We start from the raw sequence: 24,744 nt of genomic DNA, 5'->3' as shown, positions 1-24,744 counted from the left end.
AGCCCACCGGGGCAGACACCCAGAAAAACACTGATAATCTTATTATTTCCATAACACTAGCCATGAGGCCGGAGGGACCGAGGGTCACAAAAAATCTCGGTAGCCCCTTGTGACCGACGGGACCCCATTCCGGCTTTGGGAGCCTAGATGGGCCGAGCCGGGTGCGGGATGGTGCACAGGATCCGTTCGCTCCGCGGCCCTGGTTTTGGGGTGCGCAGCTACTCGTCGCGGCACGGTAGCGGCTTGTCGCGGCGGGGCACTGCGGAGCGCGGTAATGATGTCAACTTGTTATTTACTTTCCAACCCCGAATGACTGAGCAGGGCGAAAGGAGAATCAATCAGCCGCCGGGTGACCCGCCAGGCGGAAAAAACACGGGAGCACGGCGCCGGCCGCGGAGGGGGAGGGGAAGCACATGGACCCGGGGCGCGTTGCATCATCCGTCCCGGGGGGGGGAAGGGACACGCGGGACTGGGGCACGCGTGGGGCAGCACAGGCAGGATGGAGACCCAACAGCAGCAGCGTTTCTGCCCCAGTGGTGCTGCCTTTCCGGCCATAAGCAACAATGTCTGTTTTTGCTGATTCATCGCCGTGGAGGCCGCGCCCACCGCCCCCTTGCACCCCGGTGATGGGGGGGAGCGGTGATGGAGCAGAGCCCCCCGTAGGGCCGCCCCGGTGTGCCTCGGCGCCGGGCTCCGGTGGAGCGGAGCGTGGGTCAGCGCAGGCTGCCCTCGTCGGTGTGCGAGGCGGAACGCCAGTGGAGCTAATAGCAATGTGCTGGGCTTGCTTCACCACCGAGGGCTCGGGCTATGCGCCCCCGCGCCCCCTCCCCCCCCAGCCTGGAAGTTGGTAGTGACGATAGCAACAATAATAATAACGATGATAGTAACGATGGCACCAACCATGGGGGGGAGGGGGGGGCGCAGGGGGGAGCGTACGTGCGCTGGTGGGCAGAGCGTGTCCCCGGCCGCTCGAGGTGGCTCCGCTGCTGGGCTCACGCAAGGTTAACAGGGGGGAGGGGGAGGGCGGAGGCGGCCCCCGCTCGCGTTGCTGGGTGGGCTCGTGGTTTCTCGTGGGGTTAGGGGTGGTTGGGGGACACGTTAACGCACGACACCACCGGCTGTAACGCGTGAAAGCGAGCGACGCCCGTCACCTGCGCGCTGCAACACCCCCTCCATACCCACGTACACGAGGGGCGTTGGCGGCGTGGGGCACCCCCGTGCGGGACACAGGTTGGGGAGGGCGCGGCAGGTTTGCCCCGCACCCCGGCCCTGCTCGCCCCCTTGTGTCTGCCTCCCTTCCTCCCTCCCTCTCCCGGCGGCGGCGGCAGTGTTTGGTGGTGGTGGTGGCGGCGGCGGGCCTCGGTCGCGGCCGGCTCCCCTCAGCGCCGCTCCCGCCGCCGCCGCGCACCCGCACGGTCCCATCCAGCCAACCGCTCGGCCGCCCGCCGGCTGTAAAGCCGCGCGGAGCGGCAGCACCTCCCGACCCGCCATTCCGCCCCAAAACTTTCCGTTTTCCCCTTCCCACTCTCCGGGACTTCCTTGTGCCGCCTGTGCGCGCGGAGGGGGAGGAGGAGGCGTGTGCGGCGGCGGCGGCGGCGAGGGGGGATTTACAGTCTCCTCGCAGGCTGGCCGGGACCCCGGGGGAAGAGGAGTTGCACCATGCGCGGCAAGTGAGGGGAAAGTCTCTGCCAGCGCCGCCCGCAGAAGTTGAGGCTTTCCCCCGCCGCCCGCGGGAGCTGTGCCTTTAACGCCCGCTGAGCGAGGTGAGTTTCCGAGGCGGATTATTCATCCCGGGGACCCTTTTTTCCCCCCCTTCTCCCTTTTTTTCCCCCCTTCTCTCACTCACGCCGAGGTGACAAACGTCCTTCCCCGGCAGTCCCCCGAGCTGAGCCCAGCCCGGGGCCGGGTCCCGCTGCCCCGTCCCCCCCGCCGCAGCCCGCCCTGGCCTGGGGGGGGATGGGGTGGGACGGGAGGGGGGTCGCTTAGCTGTTACGAGGAAGTTTTTTGGACCTGAGCGTTTTGGGGTGTGTTGGTTGTTGGTTTATTTTTCTGGGGGGGGTGGGGAGCCTTGGGCTGAGGCGATGTGTGTGGGGCTGTCGTCTCGGCGGCTGGTGTGCTTTCATCTGCCCCCGAGCACACCGAGTCCCCCACCCCCCGTGGGGGGGGGGCAGTTGCTGGAGCGGTTCCCTACTTCTGAGATAGGATTTAAAATGTATTTTTTCTTAACACACACACACACACACACAAAAAGGAGAACTGGTGGGGGTGGGAAATGCGAGGTATTCACGCTCAAGTGTGGAGTTTGCAGAGCACGGGTGGGGGAGGGGATTCCATTCATCGCCAGGGCTTGAATCAGCAGCGGGCGGAGGGGCCGGTCGCTCCGTACATCGAAGTTTACTTCCAAGTAGGTAAACAAGTTACACCCCCCTTGGCCCCCGCCTCCTGCCAGCACCCCCACCTCCCCCGGTGCAGTGTGCTGCTGCCCACCCGGGTACCGGCGCTGCTGGCTACCGGAGGGGCGGCGGTGCGGCCGGGGGAGCCCCGGGGCGGGGGGGGGGACACACGGGGACTGGACGCTATAGGCTGCAGACCTGTTGCACACCCGTTGCACGGCCGTTTGCTCGCTCCAGGCCGGAGTGGCCAGCGTCGGTGCGGTCTCCGCAGGGGAGGGGGAAAGGCGGTGGGTGCAGTCACCCGCCGGGCGGGAAGCTGGTGGACACCTTTCTCGCTGCTGCTGTCATCCGGCAGAGCCTGTTCCCCATTTTGTGGTGCTGGTTTAATCTCGGCGGTTGGTCCGATATTTCGGTGCGGTGCGCGGCTCAGCACTGGTGTGGTGTGATGTAAAGCGAATGACCCTTGACCTATTTAATTATATGTTGTTGGGTGCTCGAGGAGACATCCTGCACAGCACAAAAAGGGGAAAAAACACAAAGCCACACCCTAGAAGTTAGGCTTGCATATTAATTTCTCAAACTCGGTGTGTAGGCTGAATAAAGGCTTTCCTTTATGTTGTCTTAACATGTCTGTTGCTCTTCTCCACAAGGATTTGTACAGCGTTTTTCCTTTCTTGACGCACAAGACTTAAAGTGTAGATGTGTGTGTGTTGGTGGGGGAGGGGAAGTGGTCTGTCTGGTGGAGCTCATTGAGTTTCACGGAAAAGGAAAATATTGCAGCATAATGTTGCAGAAAACTAAACTACTCTGTTGAAAAGGGTGCTCCTCAAGCGATGATTTGAATAAAATGGAGTGTAAAATTAAAATTTCAAGACTGGTATTTTAAGCTAATAGCATAAAAATAAATATATTGTGCCAGAGGGAGATCTGATTGTAGGTAATAAATACAAGGTCTTTACTTGTGACAAATATGTTGTCACATCTTTCTTCCTTAGCCCATTTATTTGTGATCCTTTAACTGAGACTGTTGGAGTGGCACATACAAGATTTAACATAATATTGCTTACCATGTGACTGCACATGCTGAATTTGGGCCTCTTCCTGTCCCATGGTTAGCGTACTGTCACATACAAGCTCACTGGGCAGGTTTTGAAGTAAATATATTCATTCTGTAGTAGCAGATGTTGGCAAGAGAATGGGATTGTCCTGGTGTGTTTCACTGTTGGTTTGTTTTTTGTAGTTGGTTAAAAATATGTTACACCTTTCTTGGGCTGCACGGTGGACATATGAGCAGAACTGCTGTAGTCCTCTCAGTTTAGCACCTTCAGTGAGCTAAGCAACAGCCAAGGTAAATTTCCTCCTCAAGAGATGAAGAAATGCATTTGAGAAGCAAAAAGGGTTAAAAAATACAGATTCATGTAAACACTGGCAACCGCATGACTGTCCAAGTCTCACAAGACCAAACAAAACCCTTTGCAGATAAGTTTTCATCAGAATACATCCCCTGCCCTTCCCTGCCCAATGAAGTAAGATAACTCCAATGTCCTCTGCCATGCTGCTGCGCCGAGTTGTGTGGTGAGTTGTTCTTTTCAGCAGGTGGCAGGTATTCTCCACAGTAAGCGTATTGGAGGAGCAAAAATACATTAAATCCTTCATGGGGAAGGGGGATGTGTCTGCGCCGGAATTGTCAGGCTTCGGCTTTGCCAGTTTGCCCAGTTTTAGTCCTGTCATTGGTTTGCAGATGGGTTTTCCCATTTCCATGAGGACAGGGTCAGAAGTAGATGTGTTCTCCACTTGGTGTGCCGAACTAATTGCGCTATGCCTCCTGGAAGAGCTTCCTGAACGGAGACTTCCGGCAGTAGCAGTCGTTAAAGGCCTATGTCCCTGAGCTTGGAAGGAGCTGAAAATGTCCTTCATCGCAGATGGGTCATTGTTTCATGGTAGCTAAGTCAGCAGTGCGATATGCTTAGGATTTAGCGCTATGCTGAATTTGGCTCATTGTGGAGATGAGGCTGGAAAACCCATCCCAGGGCTTCAGCCTGGTAATTGCTGTTGATAGAGTGTGGGTGTGTGTCTTGGTGCCTTTAGCTCTGGCTGTTTTCTGTTGGCTACTGTTGGAGTCCAGTGTTAGAATTCATGGTGTAGTTGGTGTTGAACTGCTGTTGTTTATATTTTAGTAGTGCCAAGGGGCCCCTTTGCAAATCAGGGATATTTGGGGGATGTTGTGGACAACGGTTCTTGCCCTGGTAAGGTGGTAATGCAGGTAAGTGAGGGAGACAAAAAGCCAGGAGAGTAAATGGTGGAAAAAACTGACTCAGGGGAACAGCAGCTGATAGTAGTGCCTTGTCTGCTGGACAACAGTGTGACCTCAGCTGGTAGGAGAGATGAGAGTTGTTAACACCTGGCAGGGCTGCTGCCGGTAAATTGCTGCTCTGTGTAAAGAGGGTGCTGGCATCCCTTTGCCTTCATGATGTGCGATGTGTATGCTGGGTCCTCTCTACTACTCCTCTTTTAATTCTTATCATTATTTCAGATTATGTGTACAAGCCTGCCTACAAAACAATCAAGGTTTTGTAACTCTTGAGGGCAGATTCTATTTTTTATTTTTATTTTTTCCATAATCTTCAGTATGAGTTAAGATGGAAGTAATTTTGTAAACTCTTTCTCAGCTGCTAAATTAAACTCCATTCCCTCTTCCCCTCCCTCATCTTGCCTATTTTTAGTTAGGAGGAAATAGTTGACCTCTTTACAGCAAGAACCCAGACCCCCTGGGTGCCATTTATAGGTTTCTATCAAATGGCCTACTTGGACAAGTTGGTTGAAATTAAACAAAAACATTGGAACTACAGCTCTACGTGGAATAGCAGCCTTGCTGTCAGTACAAAATCTGTCATTTTAATGGTACTGAAACAAACATCCAAAGGTGAAAAATGGGCTTTAGGTTTTCTTTGGTAGACAAGAGAATACTTTAAAGGCTGCTTTTTGTGACAGTCTGGTCATTAACATAATGGAATTTCTTTAAGAATGACTAACAGTGTTTTGTTTTACAAACACAAGAAGTTCTCCGAAGTTAGGGCTGTGTAAAAGCTAGGGGGAAATCAAAGAAGGTTGCTCAGTCTTGTAAGAAAAGGTCATAATTTCTTACCCATTTTCCTTTTGTGTAGAGATCGTATCCTAGATGGAGATATATAAATTACAGTTACTAATGTTTAGTAATTCTATGGAAACTCAAAATTTCTTCTGCTAGCTTAACTAAAAGCAAGATAAACTGTGGGTACATTACTTTTCAAAGGTGAAGGAGCATGGGCATCCTGCATCACTCTTCTTGTGCTTATTTGCATTTAGTTTTAGTGGTATTGATGCCTTAAAAATATTCGACCCCAGCAGCCGATACTGAATTTCCTCATTTGTTGAGTGTATGGGTGTGCATGCAATCTGTGTATTGCCTCTGTAATCCTCTGTCTAGATCCCAGCCACCAGTCCCTTTCTTTATTCTATGTTACTAGTATGCCTTCAGGAGGAAAAGAGGCTTCGGTTAGGCATATCTAATGATTTGGCTTCCATTTTTATAATTTTTCTTATAATCTTGTTGACTTTACGCAATAAAAAGGGCGTCACAGTGTTTAACCCCATTTCTCAACCTTCTCTGTTTGTAGCATAGACAATCAATGCATGTCTGCTTGTCCTGTTTAAATTAGAGTGCATGTAAAGATACATAATTTTATATGAAGTTACAACATGATTTTATGCCAAGAATCTTGTAGTACCCATGCAGTATGGAATCATGACAATAGTACTGTAGTAAGAAGAAGCAGTTATTTTGAGATTTTAGCTAAGCACATTGCCTAAATGCCGTCTGGCTTGGGTGTTGGATCTTACTCATTTGCTGTGAGAAGTTACTCAGTGTGTTAAACACGTGGACAAAACACTGCTTCTTGATGCTTAGGTGACACGACTTGTGGCCTGTTTATGAACTGACGAGTAGCACTAATAATGTGTAATAACCGTGTATATATATACTCATCAAAATACTTCTGTCTAATTAAGTGCTGAGTTTTATTGACTTTGCCATTGGAGGGTGAAACAAGGCTTTTTAAAAAGCAGTGTTCTCCATTAATATGTAACGGTTGCTCTATACATCACTCTGCCATTCAAAACATGATTGCATTTACTGACCTAAATTTCATTTAAGCTCCTAATTCTTAGTTACAGTTTAACCTCTTACTACTATATAGTGGGTTTAGAATGTGCTTTGTTACATAAAGCCATAATTTCGTAAGGTGGAAAGATGTGGTAACATCAAATGTGATTTTATTTTATCCTGTTGAAACACAACTCTCCCATAACTCCAGTAAGTTAGAGATAAAGAAGCAATGTTTTTTGCTTAGGCATTAAAAATACTTAGAAAATATCCTTTGACATTATGTTCAAGAAAACAAAGGGGATATTTTTTGGTGGGTAGATTCAGTTTGTCATTCTGCAGAATAATACGTTTGTTGTGCTCCTTTTTGAAGGCAGCAAGCTGCACTGGATATGCAACTTTTTCTTCCGCTATATTATGCTGTTTAGCGCTATCAGCTCTTCATTAATCCTCTACCATTAAATGAAAACTCTGCAGAATATTCTCTGTAGTTCAAGAGAGAAGCCAACTATTTATGATTTATATTTTTGAACAGAATAATTATGTTACAGTAGCACCGCTGAAAGGAAGGTGTTGCACTGTTAGGATTAGCATGTATACAGCTGTTATTGTGTTTTGTGCTTAGAAATATCCACTGATGAGTTTGTGCTGATTTCAACACAACTCTGTAGCCTACAGCAAAATCATCGTAAGAATGTTCTTCCAAAAGAATTGACCTTCACAGCATACAGTTAATATATACATGAGATTTTCACACGGTAAAGTAAAAATACGGATTTTTTTTATTTTTCCCTGAAGTCCATGTATGTTGGTAATTTATGTTGGAATTGCTACAACCATATGATTACTTGAGTGCCATTTAGCAGCTAGGAGTTGCTCGTTGTCTATGCCAGTAGGTTTAGTCTAGTTGCTGCTGGCAGAGGGTATGTGTGTATCCAGAGACCCATTAGTATTAAGACTTTTGTTAGCACATAGTCTCAGGTGGGATTGTTAACCAGCAATTAATTTCACAAATACTAATTGTTTAAAATGAGCTATACAAATTGCCCTATCTGTGTACATGTGCATGTATGTATATATACATAGACAGCCTTAAGGTCGTCTGATGAGTAGCTTTGCAGTGGATAGGCTCTGAAACCCTGAACTGGGATATGTTCAGGCTTCAAGTTCTAGTCAGCAACACCTGAGGTCGTGCAGAGCCAGTGAAATGGATGTAGGACTGGGCCAGGCCGGATGTCAGGTTTTGGGAGAAGGTGAGGTGCAGCACCCTTTAATTATGTGCTTGCTGAAACGAGGCAGTCAGGAGTGGATACTATGCATCTGACTGAGCAGGAGGTGACAGCTGGGGTACCATTTGTAGCTCAGGGATGCATTCAAACTTCAGAGTTGTGATATCTTCAATTTTTTAATATCTTTTCTGTTTTTTTTTTTGTTTGTTTGTTTTTCCTTTTTTATATTATTCTGTTTGGTTTTTTAGTTGCTCTTAGAGGTAAAATCTCAACGCTGTTCTCAACAGAATGAGGCAATATTACCTCTTCCCTACCATTCTCCACAGAAAGGGTAGATATTTGCTGACAGGGTAAGATAGAACCCAAGCACAGTGCCTGTTTGTATTGTGGGGGATTAGTTTCCAACGATACCTATCTGGTGCTTTTTACAGTCACAGAACAAACTTAACTCTTCTCATGCCCATTTACATGCACGCATGAGTTAGACTTCTAGGAATAAATTTGGTTACAGAATTGATTGAAACATATCAAAACTTTTCTGATTTTTTTTTTCACGAGTTATTGTTAATGCTTCCAGTTGTATGTGTTCAGCTGTCTTTCATTGTAGCTTAACTTTGCTAGGTTTTTTTACTTTTTTGATTGAGGTTTGTCCTTTTAATGTAAGAGCTCTTGTAGTTCTATGTAGTTAATATAGTTTACTTTTTAATTTACTGACTTTAAAGTAATGTAATCTGGAAGGCACAGGTAAAAGGCAGGTTTGAGGATTATTCTGAGGAACAGTTCTTGCTTCCTATTAAAGTTCTCAAAAATGAAAGTAAAGAACAGGAGCATGTGTATCTTTAATAGCATTTTATGGTGTTCACAAGGCAGATTTTGTATCATTCTGTGAAAGTTACTCAAGGTTTCTTCATTTCCATTTTCACTATTTACTGCTTTTTGTGTTGATGGTCTTATAAATTAGCATTGTTAATAAGTTGTATTTGTATCAGTCTGGTTTGATATTTAAAAACCCCAAACACTTGGCTCTGATACTTTTGCTTGTCTCCATAAGTATCTTACGTAACCAGTTAATTTAAATGAGCCAATTTGTTTAAAACTAGTGCATGACAGTGTATCGTAAAAATTCATCCAGCTTCTTTCTCTCAGGATTTTATGTGCTTGGAAAAAAACGTAAGTTGAAAGGATGCCCCTAAATATGATATTAGAGTGGAAGGAAAGAACCTATTTATTACACACAGCACAAATTTACTAACGCATTACCATAATGGTTGCTTTTTCTGCTGATGAATGAAATCAACTTTTAGGGGATCACCATCGTGTTTTTACTACTTAGTCTGGTAATGCTGGGCAGAGGTTAGGGAAAAAACAGAAATCAGCTGTTCCTGATGGGCAGTTTACAAGGAGGAGGAAGAAGAGTGGGAGTAAGTTATCTCAGAAGTTTTATCCTGCAGACCATCAAGTAGCCAATGAAATTTTTTTAGGAATTTTCTGAACTTATATTTTTGTCTTGGCTAAAATGACATGCCTTCAAAACACTGATTCCTGTGCATTTCTTCAGTATCATGATGGTAGTGTATGTGGTATGTGGGTATTTCCTAATATGTTAGTGGTGTTTCGTGTTTACAACAATGGCATTTTGTGTCTCTTTCTTTTCTAATTTTTTTAATGTTTGTATGCATATGTACTCACTGCTGGATTGAATGTTGTATTTTAACTTTTTCTTTAGGCCAACAAATTCTTCATTGTGTCTTTTACATTATCAGCAGCATATATTTTGCTTTAAAAATACACTTGAAACATGGAAGGGTTCTGTGTTCTCTAATGGCAACATGTTAAATGCAATTATACATTGTCAATTTGATCATACTCGGTGAATGGTGGCTTTGTAAATAAGGTCTGTTGTGCATAGCAGATGTTTGTGTATATGGAGTCCAGTGTGAAAGAGATTTAAATACCTCTTACCAAAAATATAGTGACCTGTATCCTGTACGTATTTAAAAAAGTGTTCAGATAATTACAGTCAATACTTTTGTAGTTGTTTGTTCCTATATTTATATTGCCATAAGATTATTTTGAAGTAAAACAGTTTTCCTTTGAATTTTTTAATATATATCTATTAAAAGAAAAAAAAAATCTGTTCCTTAGCATGTTTACAAGGCAATTGATAGGGCACTCCTTTCCACAGCCAGATAAATCATTTACGTTCTGCTTATAGTGAAATGTAAATGATTTATCTGCATACCATCCTACAGAACTACTATGAAGATTTTATTAATGACTAGTTTTGAAGAATTTAAAAGGCAGAAGCACATTCTCAATTTATTTTGTTGCTAGTTCATTAAAAAGCATGAATGTAAAATTCTGTTTATTCAAGTCTAATTCCATTTTCTATAAAATTATAAATTAGGATAGCAAAGTATCAAAAGCAAATTAAGAAATAAAGTTTGGAGTTAGAAATAATTATTGTTTTAGTTTGTTAATCTTCTGTTAATCTGTACATTAATTGCTTGGCTATCAGTTTGGTATAGGGTATTAGATTGGCTCTGAAGAAGCCTCTGTTGGGGTTTACCAAGCTTTTTGTAGTTGCTTTTAAAATGTTTAAACTCTTCTTTCCTCCCCACCTTTAGTCCCAGAAAACCTATTGAAGTTTCCAGTGGAGTTTAAGAGATTTCATTTTAACAGATATTTTCTGTGTTTTGTAGCTGTTCTTTGTCAGTAACATGATAAAATGGGCAGCACCAGCAAGGACAGAATTGATGATGCGTTTATGTTCTGAACATTCAACAAATCCCGTTACAGCTATGGCCTGATACTGGGAAAACATGCTTGGCGTGTGCAGAAGACTTCTAGGATCAGGCCTTGTATGATGGCACCACAGATTCTTGACTGATTAAGTAAATGTTTCTGAGCCTTTTTTTATAGTAGCGCATGACATGGGATTTTAGCTTTTATCATAACAGTCAATGTTCTTGTAATGAAACAGAGATTGTGGTGTCCCTTTCCTTTCCTGAAGCCCACATAAGTAGTCTTTTTTGTATGGCATAACTTACACAGTCTATTTGGAATGCCATTCTTATCTGAATCCTCACAAGGTTCTTTGAAGTTTGTGTAGCTGATAAACATGAAGTTGAGATTTAGAGCTCAGTTTCTTTAAAATGTGCAGGAGCTACACTGTGTATGTTGAAATTGACTTAGGCTTAGTATTTTCCAGTATAAGAGGTAGCAATTTGAGGTTGCAAACGCATACATTGAAAAGAGACCAGCTTAGATGGATGCTTGGAAGCTATGACTTTTTTTTCAGTCAACTGCCCCTTAGTTTTTCAGGCCAGCCACATCAAAAGGGCTAAATAGCCAGTAGCAGCCGGATCCAAAGCAGCTGGCAAGCAGTGGTAGCACGCTCTCATCATAGCCAGTCTAGATTATGTATAGTCTCAAAATTATGTTGCCAGCTGTGACCTACCATGTAAGAAGCCCAACATGTCAAGTCTAGCACCTGATCCTTGCATTTTGTGTAAGGGTGACGAGTACCAATACACTTCATTGAGACCACGTGCCAGCCTTCCCACACAGCGATAGATATACCCTGTGAGTTTCATGTTGGCTGGAAGCCAGAGCTGTGCTTTCTCTAATCCCTTCTGAGATGAGTCTCGGCAGTCTGGCTCTCACTGCTTTGTACACAGAACTGTGCCTACCTCAGCTGGGCAAAGCCCCTGGAGATGAGAGTCCTGTGGCTAGCTTGGCTGACACCAGGGAGGCTCAGTTGGAAGGCAGAAGTGTGACATTGTGTATCACAGTGCTTCATCCTTCATATTAGATGCTGGCTATAGAAAGAAATAGGAAGGTTTTTGCTCCTTAATGCCAAAAAAAACCAACCCACCATAAAAAAAACACAGCGTAGAATGAATATGTTTGTATATTGGTGATGTGTGTTTTTTACACATTTACTTTTTTCTTTTTTTTTCCTTTGGGGTGGTTGCTCTGTGTTTGTCAACAGTGGATAAGAAAAATTACACAGAAGGGACATTGTTTGCTTTTCTAACCTTAAAAAATAAATTTTTTGACTCAAACATTTCTCATTTAATGACTCAAACATTCTACAAATAGTTGTTTTGCATAAATATATAATTATTTATGCTGTTAGTGTTGTCTTAATTGTTATTTTTGTCTTTGGAAATATGTATGGTTATTTCTCTGGTGTCTCAAGTGGAGTGAATATCTTGCCAACCTATTTAACGTGCTAACGCATGTGAGAAAGTATGCCCTGTGGCCTGAAACATCATTTATGTATTTGCCAATTGCCTCAGTCTTTTAATTTTTGCTTGTATTTGGTTAGGTTAAATTTATTATTGATTGCAACTTTTTGCAAGTATTCTACTGACAGACCGTTTGGTTGTGTCTTCTTTGAGCCAGCATTTTGCCTCAGTTTATGGACGTGTTCTTTTGAATGTTAGCCAAATGCATTCATAAAACCAGTAAGATTAAAAGAAAGGAGAAGTAGGAGAGCTGTGTGACCTATTGTTTGTAAACAGTGTTATGAAACTGCCTTTCAGGGTTTGACTCTCCTATTTTTTTTTCAAGTTTTCCTCTTTTATTCTGCCCATTTCTCTGAGCTTCCCATCATACACAGCCGTTTGCTCAGATGTTCTCATTTTCTAATTGCTGTTGTTTTTTTTTTCTTGTACATTCTTGTTTAGTTTGTTTTTGAAGACTAAAGCTACTAGGTAAATAACAGCAGTTCTTTAATTCTGTAGTTTCAAACTGTGGCCTGCAAGCTGCTAGGGAACACATGGACTAGTTTTTGAGAGATCTTGGGAGGGGGAAGGAAGGAAGTCCATTGTAATTCTGTTCAAATTCTCTGTACAAGGTATCTTTATAGGTCCACAAATTTAAATAGATTAAACCCCACTGATCTAATTATATTCTAAACTTCTTGAGGATGTGATGATATCTGTTTTTATGACTTAGCGCTTTGTGGGTGTATATATCATTATGCAAGTAATAGTCTTTGTTTTCACAGAAGGTAATTTATACCAACATTAAATTTTGGCATCGGTTTTGTTACATTGTATAGATTTTTACGAAAACATCCCTCCGCTTTTGTACGTGTGTGATCAGTGTTCTCTGATAGAACGCAGATCTGGCTGATCTTCATTTGCACAAAGAATAGTCTAGAGAAAAGCATTTGGATTCTCTTAGTTTGTGTTTATCAGGTCTGTCATACAGCAAGCCCACTCTTTTCATTTCGGGGTGAGGGGTTTATGCAGTACTGGTTTTGTTTTTAGATTCCAGCCATTTATGTATGGAACCACTGCATTTTAGTAAATCCAAATTTTTGTATGGTGAAATGTCAGGAACTTTGTTATTTGATGTTACTATGTATCTGTTCTCTCCTCTGCTTGAGAGCAGCACTCCTTGCTAACGTTAGGAGGGGTTAGGAGAGGAGGTGTGTATGGTGAGAGTGGGGGTGGGAAGTAAAACAGGCTCTGGCTGTTTACACATTCCAGGCAACCATAGATCTCTCTTTGAGGACCGAAATATTTTCCTTTTCACTATCAGTCTTGCAGATCTGGGGTATTTGGGCACATTGCCAATAAAAATAAATAGTTATGTGTTAATCTCTTAGATTGAAATGTAATAAACTGTATTTTACCTTTTTGTGTGTGTGTTTAATGATTTACAGCACTTTGAAATTAGAGTGACATTTTTAGAAATACAGAAAACTGTGATTATTGCTATACTTTCTTCAAGAATTGCCTATAAAAGGACAGAATAAGTTTGACTCCTTCCTCCTTGCTAGTTTATTCCAAAGGGAAAGTCACATAATCAAAATATTTTTGCTAACTAGATTTTCTGTTTTCAGCATGATAACCTTTGGCTAAAGGAGCTGATGACGAGTTCCTCTTTCTCATTTCCATGTACTGTGTGTATGTACATGCATTTCTTTCATTTATTTTGAGGTGGCTTTAGTCTGCTTTGTGGACTTCCATTTGATTGTTCTGGTTTCCAGCACTTGTGTTTCAGAGTTCTGATGAAATCAGATACACAAAGCCATCCACCTGCATGTCTTTTTTTTTTTTTTTTTTGTAAATATTGGAAATAATTTCCTGCAGCCTTCACTAACAGACTGAGCAGACAGGCAGATGAATAACGATTTCTTCCAAGTTCTGCATAATGTAATGAACAGACCTTCTGTTTATTATTATTTATTATCGATGTTTGTATACATGTGATTTCTTTCCCTGAAGCTTGTTTTCCTGGGTTTCTTAAAGCTGTATGCTCTGTGCCATTATCATTTTTTCCCCAAGTGATGCAGTAATGCCAGTGTCACTCCAGCAGCTTGCTTTGTTGCTGAGACTTAACATGGCTCAACTTTTTATCGTTTCTGCTTTCTAGATAAAATTTGTTGCCCTCCAGAAATATTTCCTTGTAATTATGACACACACAAAAAAGAAAGTGCCATGGAGATAACAGCTGTTACCTTCAGTCTTAAGACCACTAGCACATGCAGTGCAAAAAGTATTTCAGACTGTACAGCCTTTTTCCCTAAGACAGTTAATTCCTGAAAACATCCTTGCATAGCTGTGACTGTCATCTAATTGGTGTTTAGTGGCACTAAACTGCTTTGGAAAAGCTCTAGGCTATTGCAGCTAGACCACCAGCAACTTGGATAAACACATGGTAATATCTCTCTCTTGACTGTTTTCAGGAACAAAGTAGTGCTCTTGTCGTGTAGACCTGGATCTAAAGCCAGAGGTTGTTTGGGGTCGCTGTCAGGCAAGATCAGACTGTTGAGTTTAACCTAAATAGAAGTAAACACATAAGGTTACATGCACTTCATTATTTCTGTGCTTTTATGACGCACTCAAGACTGTTTGTACACTGGCTATGGCTCATGCTGATTACGTTCTCAGTAACTTGTGTCTCTAGCATATGTGCTAGGTGGATGCTTTAAGAGGCCAACGTTTCTGAATATAGATATCTAAAAAAGTGGCTTGGTTTTCAGAAGCTTTTGGTAGGTACAGTTCCAATTGAAATGGGAGGAATTAGTGGCTGCTTAGTGCCTGGATAAGTAATCAGTCTTAATAGAGGGGTGCATTGTAAAATTCTGACAACACACGATCACCTCCCTCTTTTTCACCCATGTTAAAGTAGTATTTTAAAAAGTGTTTTAAAGAAGATACTACCAAGTGAGTAATGCCAATCTGTATATAGATTTCATTTTATTTTTTCAATCTTCATTTTTTTCTTCAAAGGGCAAAATTTGGTTTTGACACTCAGAAGCAGCTCCTCACATATAAAATATGGGTGACTATCAAGGCAGTGTATAGTTTGTATTGAACTTAGAGGGTCTTTACTGTAAATTGGTAAAAAGTTTGTTTCCCATGTGTTTAGTTCTATTTAACAGATATAGTGGGAACATGTATTATTATTGTAGTGATGGTTTGATTTAGTATTATTGCAAATATTTCCTTCCTTAAAAAACATGAAAAAATGTTTTGTGGTTGGAATAGTAGGAATTGGGAACCTTGTCCTTTTTTGAGCAAATAAAAGCCCTAAAGAAACAAGAATATGAGGTACAGTGACCTCATGCAAATAACCTCCAAATGCTTCTGAAAATTAAACAGATTTACATATCAGTTATGTGTATAAATATCTAGAAATGAGTAGTATCAGAGTATGAAATGTACTATATAGGAATTATATGCAAATTGCACAGGCTTGGTGGTTGGGGGTATTTTTTCTTCTTTTTTTTCTTTTTTTTCTTTTTTTCGCAGTAGCTTAGAAATATCAGCAAGATGTTTGAGGAGAATTTAGTAAAAGATATTCATTAAAAGGAATCTGATGTGATGAGCGGTTCTTGTCCACAGACAATTGAGGACCTGTAAAATAGCTCAGGCTTCCTTCTAATTTCTTTTTCTTGTTTATGTTGAGAATGTGGGCTTGTATGAAGCGTATTCTAGGCTGCGTATATATCGACAATTAATTTTAAGCCACAGAAAATATGATTATTATTATTGGGGTTTTTTAGATACACATTTAAAGTTTTTATTATCATCTTTTTGGCTAATAACAACAGTCTTTGACAGCTGATTATAATGTAACAAGTTTTCTTTGTTGACCTAGCAAAACAGCCTGGGATTGTTCAACACTACAGATACTACTTACTTTCTTTACAATTGTTAATTAGTACTTACTCTTTTTGTTTCACAAAATTTCCTAGGAATCTTATTTGTGAATCTGATGCAGTAAAAAAATAAGTGGACAGTGGGGCCCTGTTATGGGAGCATGCAGGTTGTGGTGGAAAGGGGCCGTTACCATACTTTGTTTTCTTTCCTCAACCCCAGCTGATCAATGAGTAATAGGTGCGTTTACATAGTTGTACCAGCATTTAACTCTATATCGTTATGGGTTCAAATTAGGAAGGAACCCCACCTTCCCCATAAATGTGAACAGTCTGTGGTGTGTCAGCAAGGTATAGTTTCAATAGACCTTTCATAGTTAAATAATAAGCTTAAGAAAAGGACTACAGCGCAGTCCTTCAGGAGGAGCATGTTGCCCAACCAATGGTTCTTTTGTTTTTGGTGTTGCTTTTTGTTTTTTTTTCTGTTTTTTGTTTTTTGTCTTTTGCAACTGCTGTTTCAGAAAGATTTCTCTCATTATTGGTTTCATGATTTTTGAATGTGATAGTTTCAAAGCCTATTCTAGGCTAGCCTGCTTCCTGTGAAGAGTGATATTTAGTGAGGTGCTCGTATATTCTACATTGTGCTGGTGAGAAATAAATTGTGTTTTGATCCTGCAGGCCTTGCTTCACTTATTGAGTTTTGTGTTCCTGGGGGTAGAGAGGGTGAGAGAGAGAAGCAAACAGTGCTGTTTCAAAGTGGTTTTATTGGAGAGAGAGGCATGCATGCCACCTTTCCCCCAGGTTCTTATCAGTGGTAGGTCTGGCTAAGACTGGTAGCAAAACAGTAGCTTGGAGAGACTGTGATCTCTTGGAAGCTAAGCATTTACACAGCACTGGTTTTCAACCTTTAATTGGGAAGTGGCCTTTCTGAAAGAGGAAATTGGTTCTGCAAGTGTTAAGAAATTGCTACAAATTGTCATGTTCATGTTGCTTTAAAAAAGACACAAACAAGCAGAAGTAAACCAAAGCAAAAAAAAAAAAAAAAAAAAAAATCCCAAAACCCAAACCCTCAATATCCCTCACCAAACCAAAATTAAACAGATAACAGACTTGTTAACTGAGCACTGAGGGTTGCCTTAGGATGTAGGTGCTTGCATTTTGAATTGATTCTCAGTTGTCAACTTGACGTGTGTGGGAGGTAAAGTGAACTTTTCATGAAAAACATTCTCACAAGAACAGTTGCTATTCATCGTTCTTCTGGTACACTAAGGTGACTGGGAGAAGGGAAATGGCAGTGTTTTCAAGTCTTCTAAATCAAAGAATTGCCTCACTTTTTTGAAGCAGTGATCTTTAGATCATCTCTAGTTCTTTAGCTGCTGGAAAGATACACTGAATTTTCCAGTAAAGACAGTTTTCTTATTTTACAAATCTGTAATTTTGTCATTATAATTGCAAGTATTTTAATTGAAACGCTGATGATAAAAAGAGTATTTATGTAAAGGAGTTGATTATGCCTGATGATACAAGATCAAAATTAGGCCAAAATTTGGATGTTCTCCATCATGCTTCCTTACATAGACATGTACGCCTTTATTTTAGTTGTCTCTAATAATTTGCAGAGCATTTCGGGTGTTGTATGATTGCCAGTACTGTGCAGGTTGACACTAATCTAAAAAGCAGCTGTGCTTAGAGCTGAGAAATGATCTTTTTGCCAGTTACAAATATGTCTCTTTCCTCCTTGAACTGTGCTCAGTGTAGAAGTAAACTTCATAAAGCTGTTTCTGCCCTAATATTCCAGTTCTTAAACATCAAAATCAAAGTGCTGTTAGCTGCATTTTGATCAGTATGTTGAAGTTGAATCTTTAAGAAGTTTGACTTGAAAGAAAAAAAAATCATGAGACTTCACTTCCAAATGTATTTATACGCTTAAATATTTTTTGTGAGTGTGTCTATTGTAGGCCAGACGTTTCTTTCATGTAAGATATGACCATAGGTATTTAATAATTATGCCTTTGCTTAATGCATATGCAGTAGTTTTACCAAGTACACAGCAGTACTTGTATGCAGCAAGTTCAGTGTGTGCATATATGAGTGTATGTTTAGGACATGGCCTCAATTGCTAGTGTATAATCTCTAAGAATTTCCTGTCTATCTTCTACTTTGTAGATTTTTAATTCAGTGCCCAGTAGCTGAAAACTTTCAATGGACACTGAACAACTAGTTGCTGGGCCTTCTGGTTTATCTTTGTGGTTTGTGTTTTATCTTTATCCGTGCACTTCAGTGCCCTCTCAGTGAAAACTGGGTAAAGGGATGTTTGGCTGCCACCTGCAAGGCTCTTAAGGAAGAATGTCTGTGAGGCTTCTATGTGAATAACATGGCATTTAGTAATGGGAAAGTTGGCAACTCTGTTAATTGCTCATGATGCATACCTATGTAGAATTGTGCTTTGAAAGTTTCTTTCAAGTAATCTCTCTATCTTGAGGCTGAATTTTTATATCCAGTAGCAATACAGCCTCATTCTGCAACTGAAAGCAAAAAAATGCATATTCCAAACATTGTCTAGTCACAGTTACTTCCTCCTGTTACAGTCCTTAGAGAAGCTAATGCTCTGCTTTAGAGATGGAGGCCTGTCACCAAAGGAATGAAATAAATTGTAGTGGTATTCAAAGGATAAAATGAAAAAACAGGTGTGGAGATCACAGATGAAACTTTAGTCAGATGAAGGAAACAGTTGTAAATATGCAGTTTAGTTCATCATGTAGGACAAAGGGAATTTGTGTACTTCCCAGGCAGTGTATAAGTGGAGTTTTGAGTGTTTTATAAATATCCGGGGTACTTTATCCCTTTTGCATTGAACACAGGCTTTTTCAAAGGCTTTCTGCCTGAGTTGGGCACTAGACTTCATTTACCAAGCTGCTTTGAGGAACAATATAGATGTTTCTGATATTGTTAAAATACAGTGTTTACAGTATTTTCCGAAATTGCTCTGAAATCACTTTGCTGGGCTCTGTCTTTCCTGTGTTCCTCATAGCAGGGTGGACAGAAGCCATATTCATAAGCTGCTGGGCCTTGCAGGCCACCTGCTAGTGTCACAGCTGGCTCCTCGCTGCTTAGGCATGTTGGTGTGCACAGGTCTCCTCTGACTTGGCTAAAGGATCTCCTGGCACAGTGTAATGTGTTCGATGGACCCTTTGTGCCCCTCCCCAACGACTGAGGAAGAAAACTGTGCAATGGATGTGTAATGTGGCAAAATGCATCTATTGGGAGGTGTTTGGGGAAGTCAGGGAGGGGGTTAACAGCAACAGTATGAGGCAGCAAGGCCAAATTTGCATGGCATAGCCATATGGCTGTTGAAACACAACTGTCAAATTGCTTCCTGTTGGTGGGTAAAGAGGGCTGGGGTGCACCCTGTGGGAGGTGTCACGCTTTTTGTGTGGGGACCACCCTTCTTTGTGGAGTAGGGACTGCGTGAGGTGCCCTTCTCATTTCCTACTCACCAGCAAGGGCTGTCAGTCGGCTGTGGCTATTGTTTGATGCAATTAGTTTTTATTGACTAAGATGACCGTAATAGGTTCCATTTATGTACCTTGGTTTTACTGTAATTTAGCCCTCTAAATACTCAGGAGGCTCTTAAAATAACAAAGATAATATTAATTAGAAGCTAAAAGGAACCTAAGGCTTTAAAACAATATTTCATTTTCTTTGCTCATTTTTTAATACATGTACGCATTTAAAACTGCACCTTCAATCTTGGAGTTGTACAAGAGCTAAAATGTTTAGACAAATGATAGTTGAGGTTACTATAAAAAGTAAATCTATGTAAATATCTCTCAGGTGTTGTTTTTGTTTTTTTTTTTTCCCTTCCCTTTTTATTTTCATATTTGAGACACTTGTCACAGTCAGTTTCATTGAGGCCACCAGGGTTGCTGTTTTTCCCATCCAGTCTGTTGGATGCTTTATCCAATAGTAAAGTTATTTTTTAAATATTAAGAATAACCGGAAATTATTTTCAAATCCATAAAAGCAAACATAAGGATTAGGATGCTTTACCCTCTGAAACTGTTCTACCCCATTTGTTTAAAATTGAGCAGATTTCACACTGACAGTATCTCTGAAAATGAAGGAAAAGGGAAAGAGAAGAAATAGCAATAGCTAAACGAAAGGGCTTACAGCTAAAGGCCTAATGTGCAGTAGAATATTTTTCTGCCATTTTTGCATTCAGCAACAAAAGAATAAAGGCAGTACATTGAACTAGAGGCTAAACTCTTCTGGTTTGAGATGAAAATTTATCTGGTTTACTCTACTATTAAGAATATGTTGTTTTTGTTTCTGCTAATGAATGCATGCCAGATCATTGTTTACCAGTTATTGTTATAAATCTACTGTCCAAATGGCTGTTGAATTTGGCGGAACATAAAGGAAATTTCAAGGCAGCTAAATATCTTTGTCCAGAGCTTCATTTACCCTATATTTTTATAACTTCAAAATGACAACAGATTGAGGAATAGGCATGTTATGGTCACTAGCCCAGTATGGTATTCAGTTCAAATAACTTGTATTTTTATGGATTCATCCTATTTAAGCATTAATTGAAATCTCAGTTTACTACCTTTAAAATTAAAAATCCAATTGTCTATTAAAAATAGAGTGCCTTTAGAGTAAGATACTAGTACAACTTCTCTGAGACTTGTTTCTTGCCCATTGGTTTGAATTCACTGTTTTTCTGCGCAGCCTGTATGTAGTTAACTAGTAGTAGAAACCGAATAGCTGAAAATGAAGTCTTGCGGACAGTAACCATTTTTTGCCCCTCAGTGAGCGAGTACACATAAAGCGCCGTGTGCTTTTCCCTCATGAAATGCCCTGACTGTCCATGGTGATATGAACTGGTACATTATTTAGATATTTTGTTCAGCCATTTCACTGGGTGTTATCTCGGACTGCCTGAATGTAAAAGTATGAAAAGGTTTAGAGGAAAAAGAAACCGAAATCATCAGTTTGTGTGCCCTGGGGACATTGATGGTTAGGGCTACAGTGACTTCTGCTGGATTTCAGCACTTACCGGGAGAGCTTGAGTTTGTGTGGTGAAAACTAAATGGTAGGTCAGTCCATAAACTTTCCTGGTGCAGTACTAATGAGCTTGGGGACCTTGAATTGGTATGCATCACTTGTCTAAGTGTTACAGAGGTTTCCGCAAGAAACACACTTTGTGTGGATTGCATTCACTGAGTACCTCAAGTTAGAAGGAACCTATATAGATCAAGTCCAACAACCTGCTCCTTGCAGAACCACCTACAAGTAAACCATAAGGACTGAGTGTCATTCAGATGCTCCTTAAGCTCTGGGAGGCTTGGTTCTGTGACCACTTGCCTTGGGAGCTTGTTCGAGTGACCAGCCACCCTCTCAGTGAAGAACCTTTTCCTAATGTCCAATCTAGCATTGTCTGTCTCTGTCCACCGCTCCCATAATAGAACACAATGCTCTAGTAAGAAACATCAGCCATGTTCAGCAGTGTTAGTATGTTCAAAGATGGGGGATTCCTACAGATGTTGTGAGAAGTAGTGGTTGAGGTGATGGAGACCAAAGTCATACCATTCCCTCATAAGATGAGAAAAGCACAGCTCTTGGTTCGTTCTGTGGGGCAACCACCAATTTGGCAGGCGACTATGTGTGTACTGACTAGTCAGGCAGTATGTGGCATAACTGCCTGGTTATAGTGGAAGTTTGTGGGGCTCTTCAGCAGACATGGAATATGAAAGTGTAAAAAAGCAGATTCCTTCAGTTCTGCTGCTTATAGAACAACATATTTATTCATTGTGTGGGCTGCAGTCTGGTATGAACTTAATTCAAAGGCTGTTGCAAGTGCCTATTTGCAGAAGGGATATGAACTTACTCTGTTTAAAATACGTTTTCGACTGTAATTGTGAAATGCAGATAAAGTTATAAATCCATCATTGAACTGACTATTTTAAGCCCATCTAGTCATTTCTCCAGAGATTAGATTTTAACAAATGAGATATTTTTGGAGGGATTAAATGAGGATATACCACATGCCAGAGGTATGAAGCAGCTTTGTAAGTTTTAAGTTTAAAGCCTTGTGTTTACAATCTGAGGTTTGAAATCTGATGGTTTACAGAATTTGTCATGTAGCGTACCATTATAGAAATGTAACAAAGCTCTAAATGTCTGTAAAAATGTTGTACTGAAGTGAATAATCATTAGATATATTTATTGTTTACTAAGCAAACAAAATATATAATGATAATTAAGACATCTTACATAGGCAGTTACTCTTAACTCTTGCACAAGGACTTTCTTTTGTTAAGCTATATGCAAAAGCATCTATAAATTCCATTGAGAAGTCAGTGTGTAATGTGCAACACATAGACTTCCTGGTTTTTAGATGGTATTTTCACCCTAACTCTCAATAGGTATGTGGATTTTTTTTTTTTTTTTTTTTTTTTTGCTTGGTTTCTATTATGGCCCAGATGGCATTTGAAAATACAACTTGCACATAGCAAAATGTCTATTTCTGTCAGTATGTACATTTTTTGAAATTAATTGTGATATGGCTTTTGTCCAGGCTGGTCCAAATATGGTAAACCGCACCCTGGTGCACATCCAACACAGCATCACTAGCTTGCCAAAAGAGGTGATTAGCTCGCTGCATTCAGTGTTCGTGCAGCCTCGCCTTGAACACTGTGTGTAGTTCTGGGCCCCACAATTTGAGAATAATATTAAAGGTCCTTGAATGTGTCCAGAGGAGGGCAACAAAGCTGGTAAAAGGGTTGGGAGGAATGTCCTGTGAGGAGCAGCTGAGGACTTTGGGCTTGTCTAGGTTGGAGAGGAGGTGGCTGAGGGGCAACCTCATTGGTCTCTACAGCTTCCTGAGGAAGGGAAGTGGAGAGGGAGGTGCTGAACTCTTCTCCCTGGAATCCAGTGATAGGACATGCGGGAATGACTCAAAGCTGCTTCAGGGCAGGTTTATACTGGACATGAGGAAGCATTTCTTTGCCAAGATGGTGGTAATTGAACAGGGGATCAAGCTTCCTGGAGACGTGGTCAATGCCCCAAGCCTGTCAGTGTTTAAGAGGCATTTGGACAATGCGCTCAATAACATTCTTTAACTTTTGGTCAGCTCTGAATTGGCCAGGCAGTTGGACTAGATGATCATTTCAGGTCCCTTCCCAGTGAAACAGTCTGTTCTCTCCTTTGGCATTCTTTAGTTGTGGAGCTGCTATTAATTTTGTTACTAGACCTGTAGAGCTTGGATCTCATAGATGAGGCTGAACATAACATCCTATAAACCCACAAAGCACAATAAAAAAACACGCATGCATCCCTGTAGACTGGGTCTTGATAGAAAGGTTGCTTTGAATGTGGGGACGTGACAGTTCAAGCATTTTGGAACATTCATTCTTGGCAGTCAAGTCAAAGAATTTGTTACAGTCTGTTCTCAATATTGTTTTCCAGGCATAAGAAGCTTTATGCTCTAGTAATGATGACAATCTAAAAACCAGTGTGATAGCCTGTTCTGCAAGAGGTGCTGTTGTGTGTGATTTTGATTTTAGTTAAGTTGTAATCTGTTTAAACTTGGTCCGTTTACCTGTCCCCTTGCTTTTAAGCCAGCAAGTATCAAGTGGTTTGATTAATGTTATACTGGATTATACAACACCTCTCTAGTAATGAGGTGCTTATTCTTAGCAGTGATTCCATAAAGAAAATGTAATAGATGTAAATATATGACTGTACTCAGAGCTGGGAGGGAGAAAGGTTTTGTGAAAGGGCAATATAGTGGACGATTCAGCAGCTATTTTTGTTCCATTTCAAGTATAATAAGCAGTGTGTTATGAAAGCATGCAGATCTTCCTGCAAAAAATTGCCAGACTTTTATTCTGGAGACAAGGGATTATGTTGGTAACTGGAAGAGAAAAATTGGTTGTCCAGGATTAAGCTTGTCATCTGTTATCATGATCTTCCCTCCACTGACACATCCAGGGTGTGACTAGTACTTGCTTTTGTTTCCTCATTGTGCTCAGCGTTAATTACCTGTATTTAGAATGAAATTCCTTGAAACTGAAAAGTGATTTACATTACTTTGTACCCATTTTGAAGTGCTACACCCACAGCAAGTTATTTCCCTCTTGTTAGGTACAGCAGTGAAGAAAGGTGCTTTAAGTGACTGCACTGTGTGGTTGGATGGGATGTGATCCATGGATGCAATGGTTAAAACTTAAAAGCCTCCCTTCACCTGCTTTTGCTCTCTATCTGTTCCTCTGAGGAATTATTAACAGGTGCTAAAGGCACAAGTGCTGCATGGCCCCGAACTTTCAGTGCACAAAGAAAAGATCAAACATACTCTTTCCTTTTAATAAAAGGAGACCACTGGAGTTAGAATTGGTTGTGACTTGAGGACTAATCTGACAGTACTTGCTAGGTTTTAAGTGAGAGTGAAATATAGCTGTTAACAGTCACATCAGCTCTTGTTTTTCTGTTTTTCATCTTCTACGACAGGTAGGACACTAGCAGAATGAGGAGGGATCACAAAACTATTTTAATAAAACGTTAAGCACTGTTGAGAGAGGTATGACTGGGGGTGCTGCACTCAGAGATGCAGACACTCTTCTAAAATAAGTAAGATTATTTTTCCCCTCCTTTTTTCCTTCGTAGTATCCCATCCTCCACATCGTGTTTGTTAGGCTGAAGATTTTGAAAAGATAACATTTGCTTTCTCTCCATATCAAGATCTCGGTCCCATCTGCGTTGACATTTTAACTTTATGAGGGACAATGCATTATGTAGAGTTCCTATTATCCTGCAGAATATTAAGTTTTGAAAACGTGGTGTTTTTTGTGAGTGAAG

At 41.3% G+C, this 24,744-nt stretch overlaps 1 protein-coding gene across 5 annotated transcripts in view; it reads left to right on the top strand.

The window, feature by feature from the left end:
- Positions 1-1,431: 1,431 nt before the first annotated feature.
- Positions 1,432-24,744, top strand: part of TBL1X (transducin beta like 1 X-linked) — a 195,061-nt gene continuing 171,748 nt past the window's right edge. For all 5 annotated transcript variants that reach the window (XM_061366487.1, XM_061366484.1, XM_061366486.1 and 2 more), the window contains exon 1: positions 1,432-1,763. The gene's annotated coding sequence lies outside the window, so the exon portion shown is untranslated. The remainder of the gene's footprint in view (positions 1,764-24,744) is intronic.

Source organism: Neopsephotus bourkii, unplaced genomic scaffold, assembly GCF_033783945.1.
Source record: "Neopsephotus bourkii isolate Nb327-2 ecotype Australia unplaced genomic scaffold, CSIRO-AGI_Nbou_v1 NB_1346, whole genome shotgun sequence".
In the NCBI taxonomy this organism is placed as follows: Eukaryota; Metazoa; Chordata; class Aves; order Psittaciformes; family Psittacidae; genus Neopsephotus; species Neopsephotus bourkii.
Note: the sequence above shows the minus strand (reverse complement) of the source record. Positions and strands in the feature narration are given on the sequence as shown.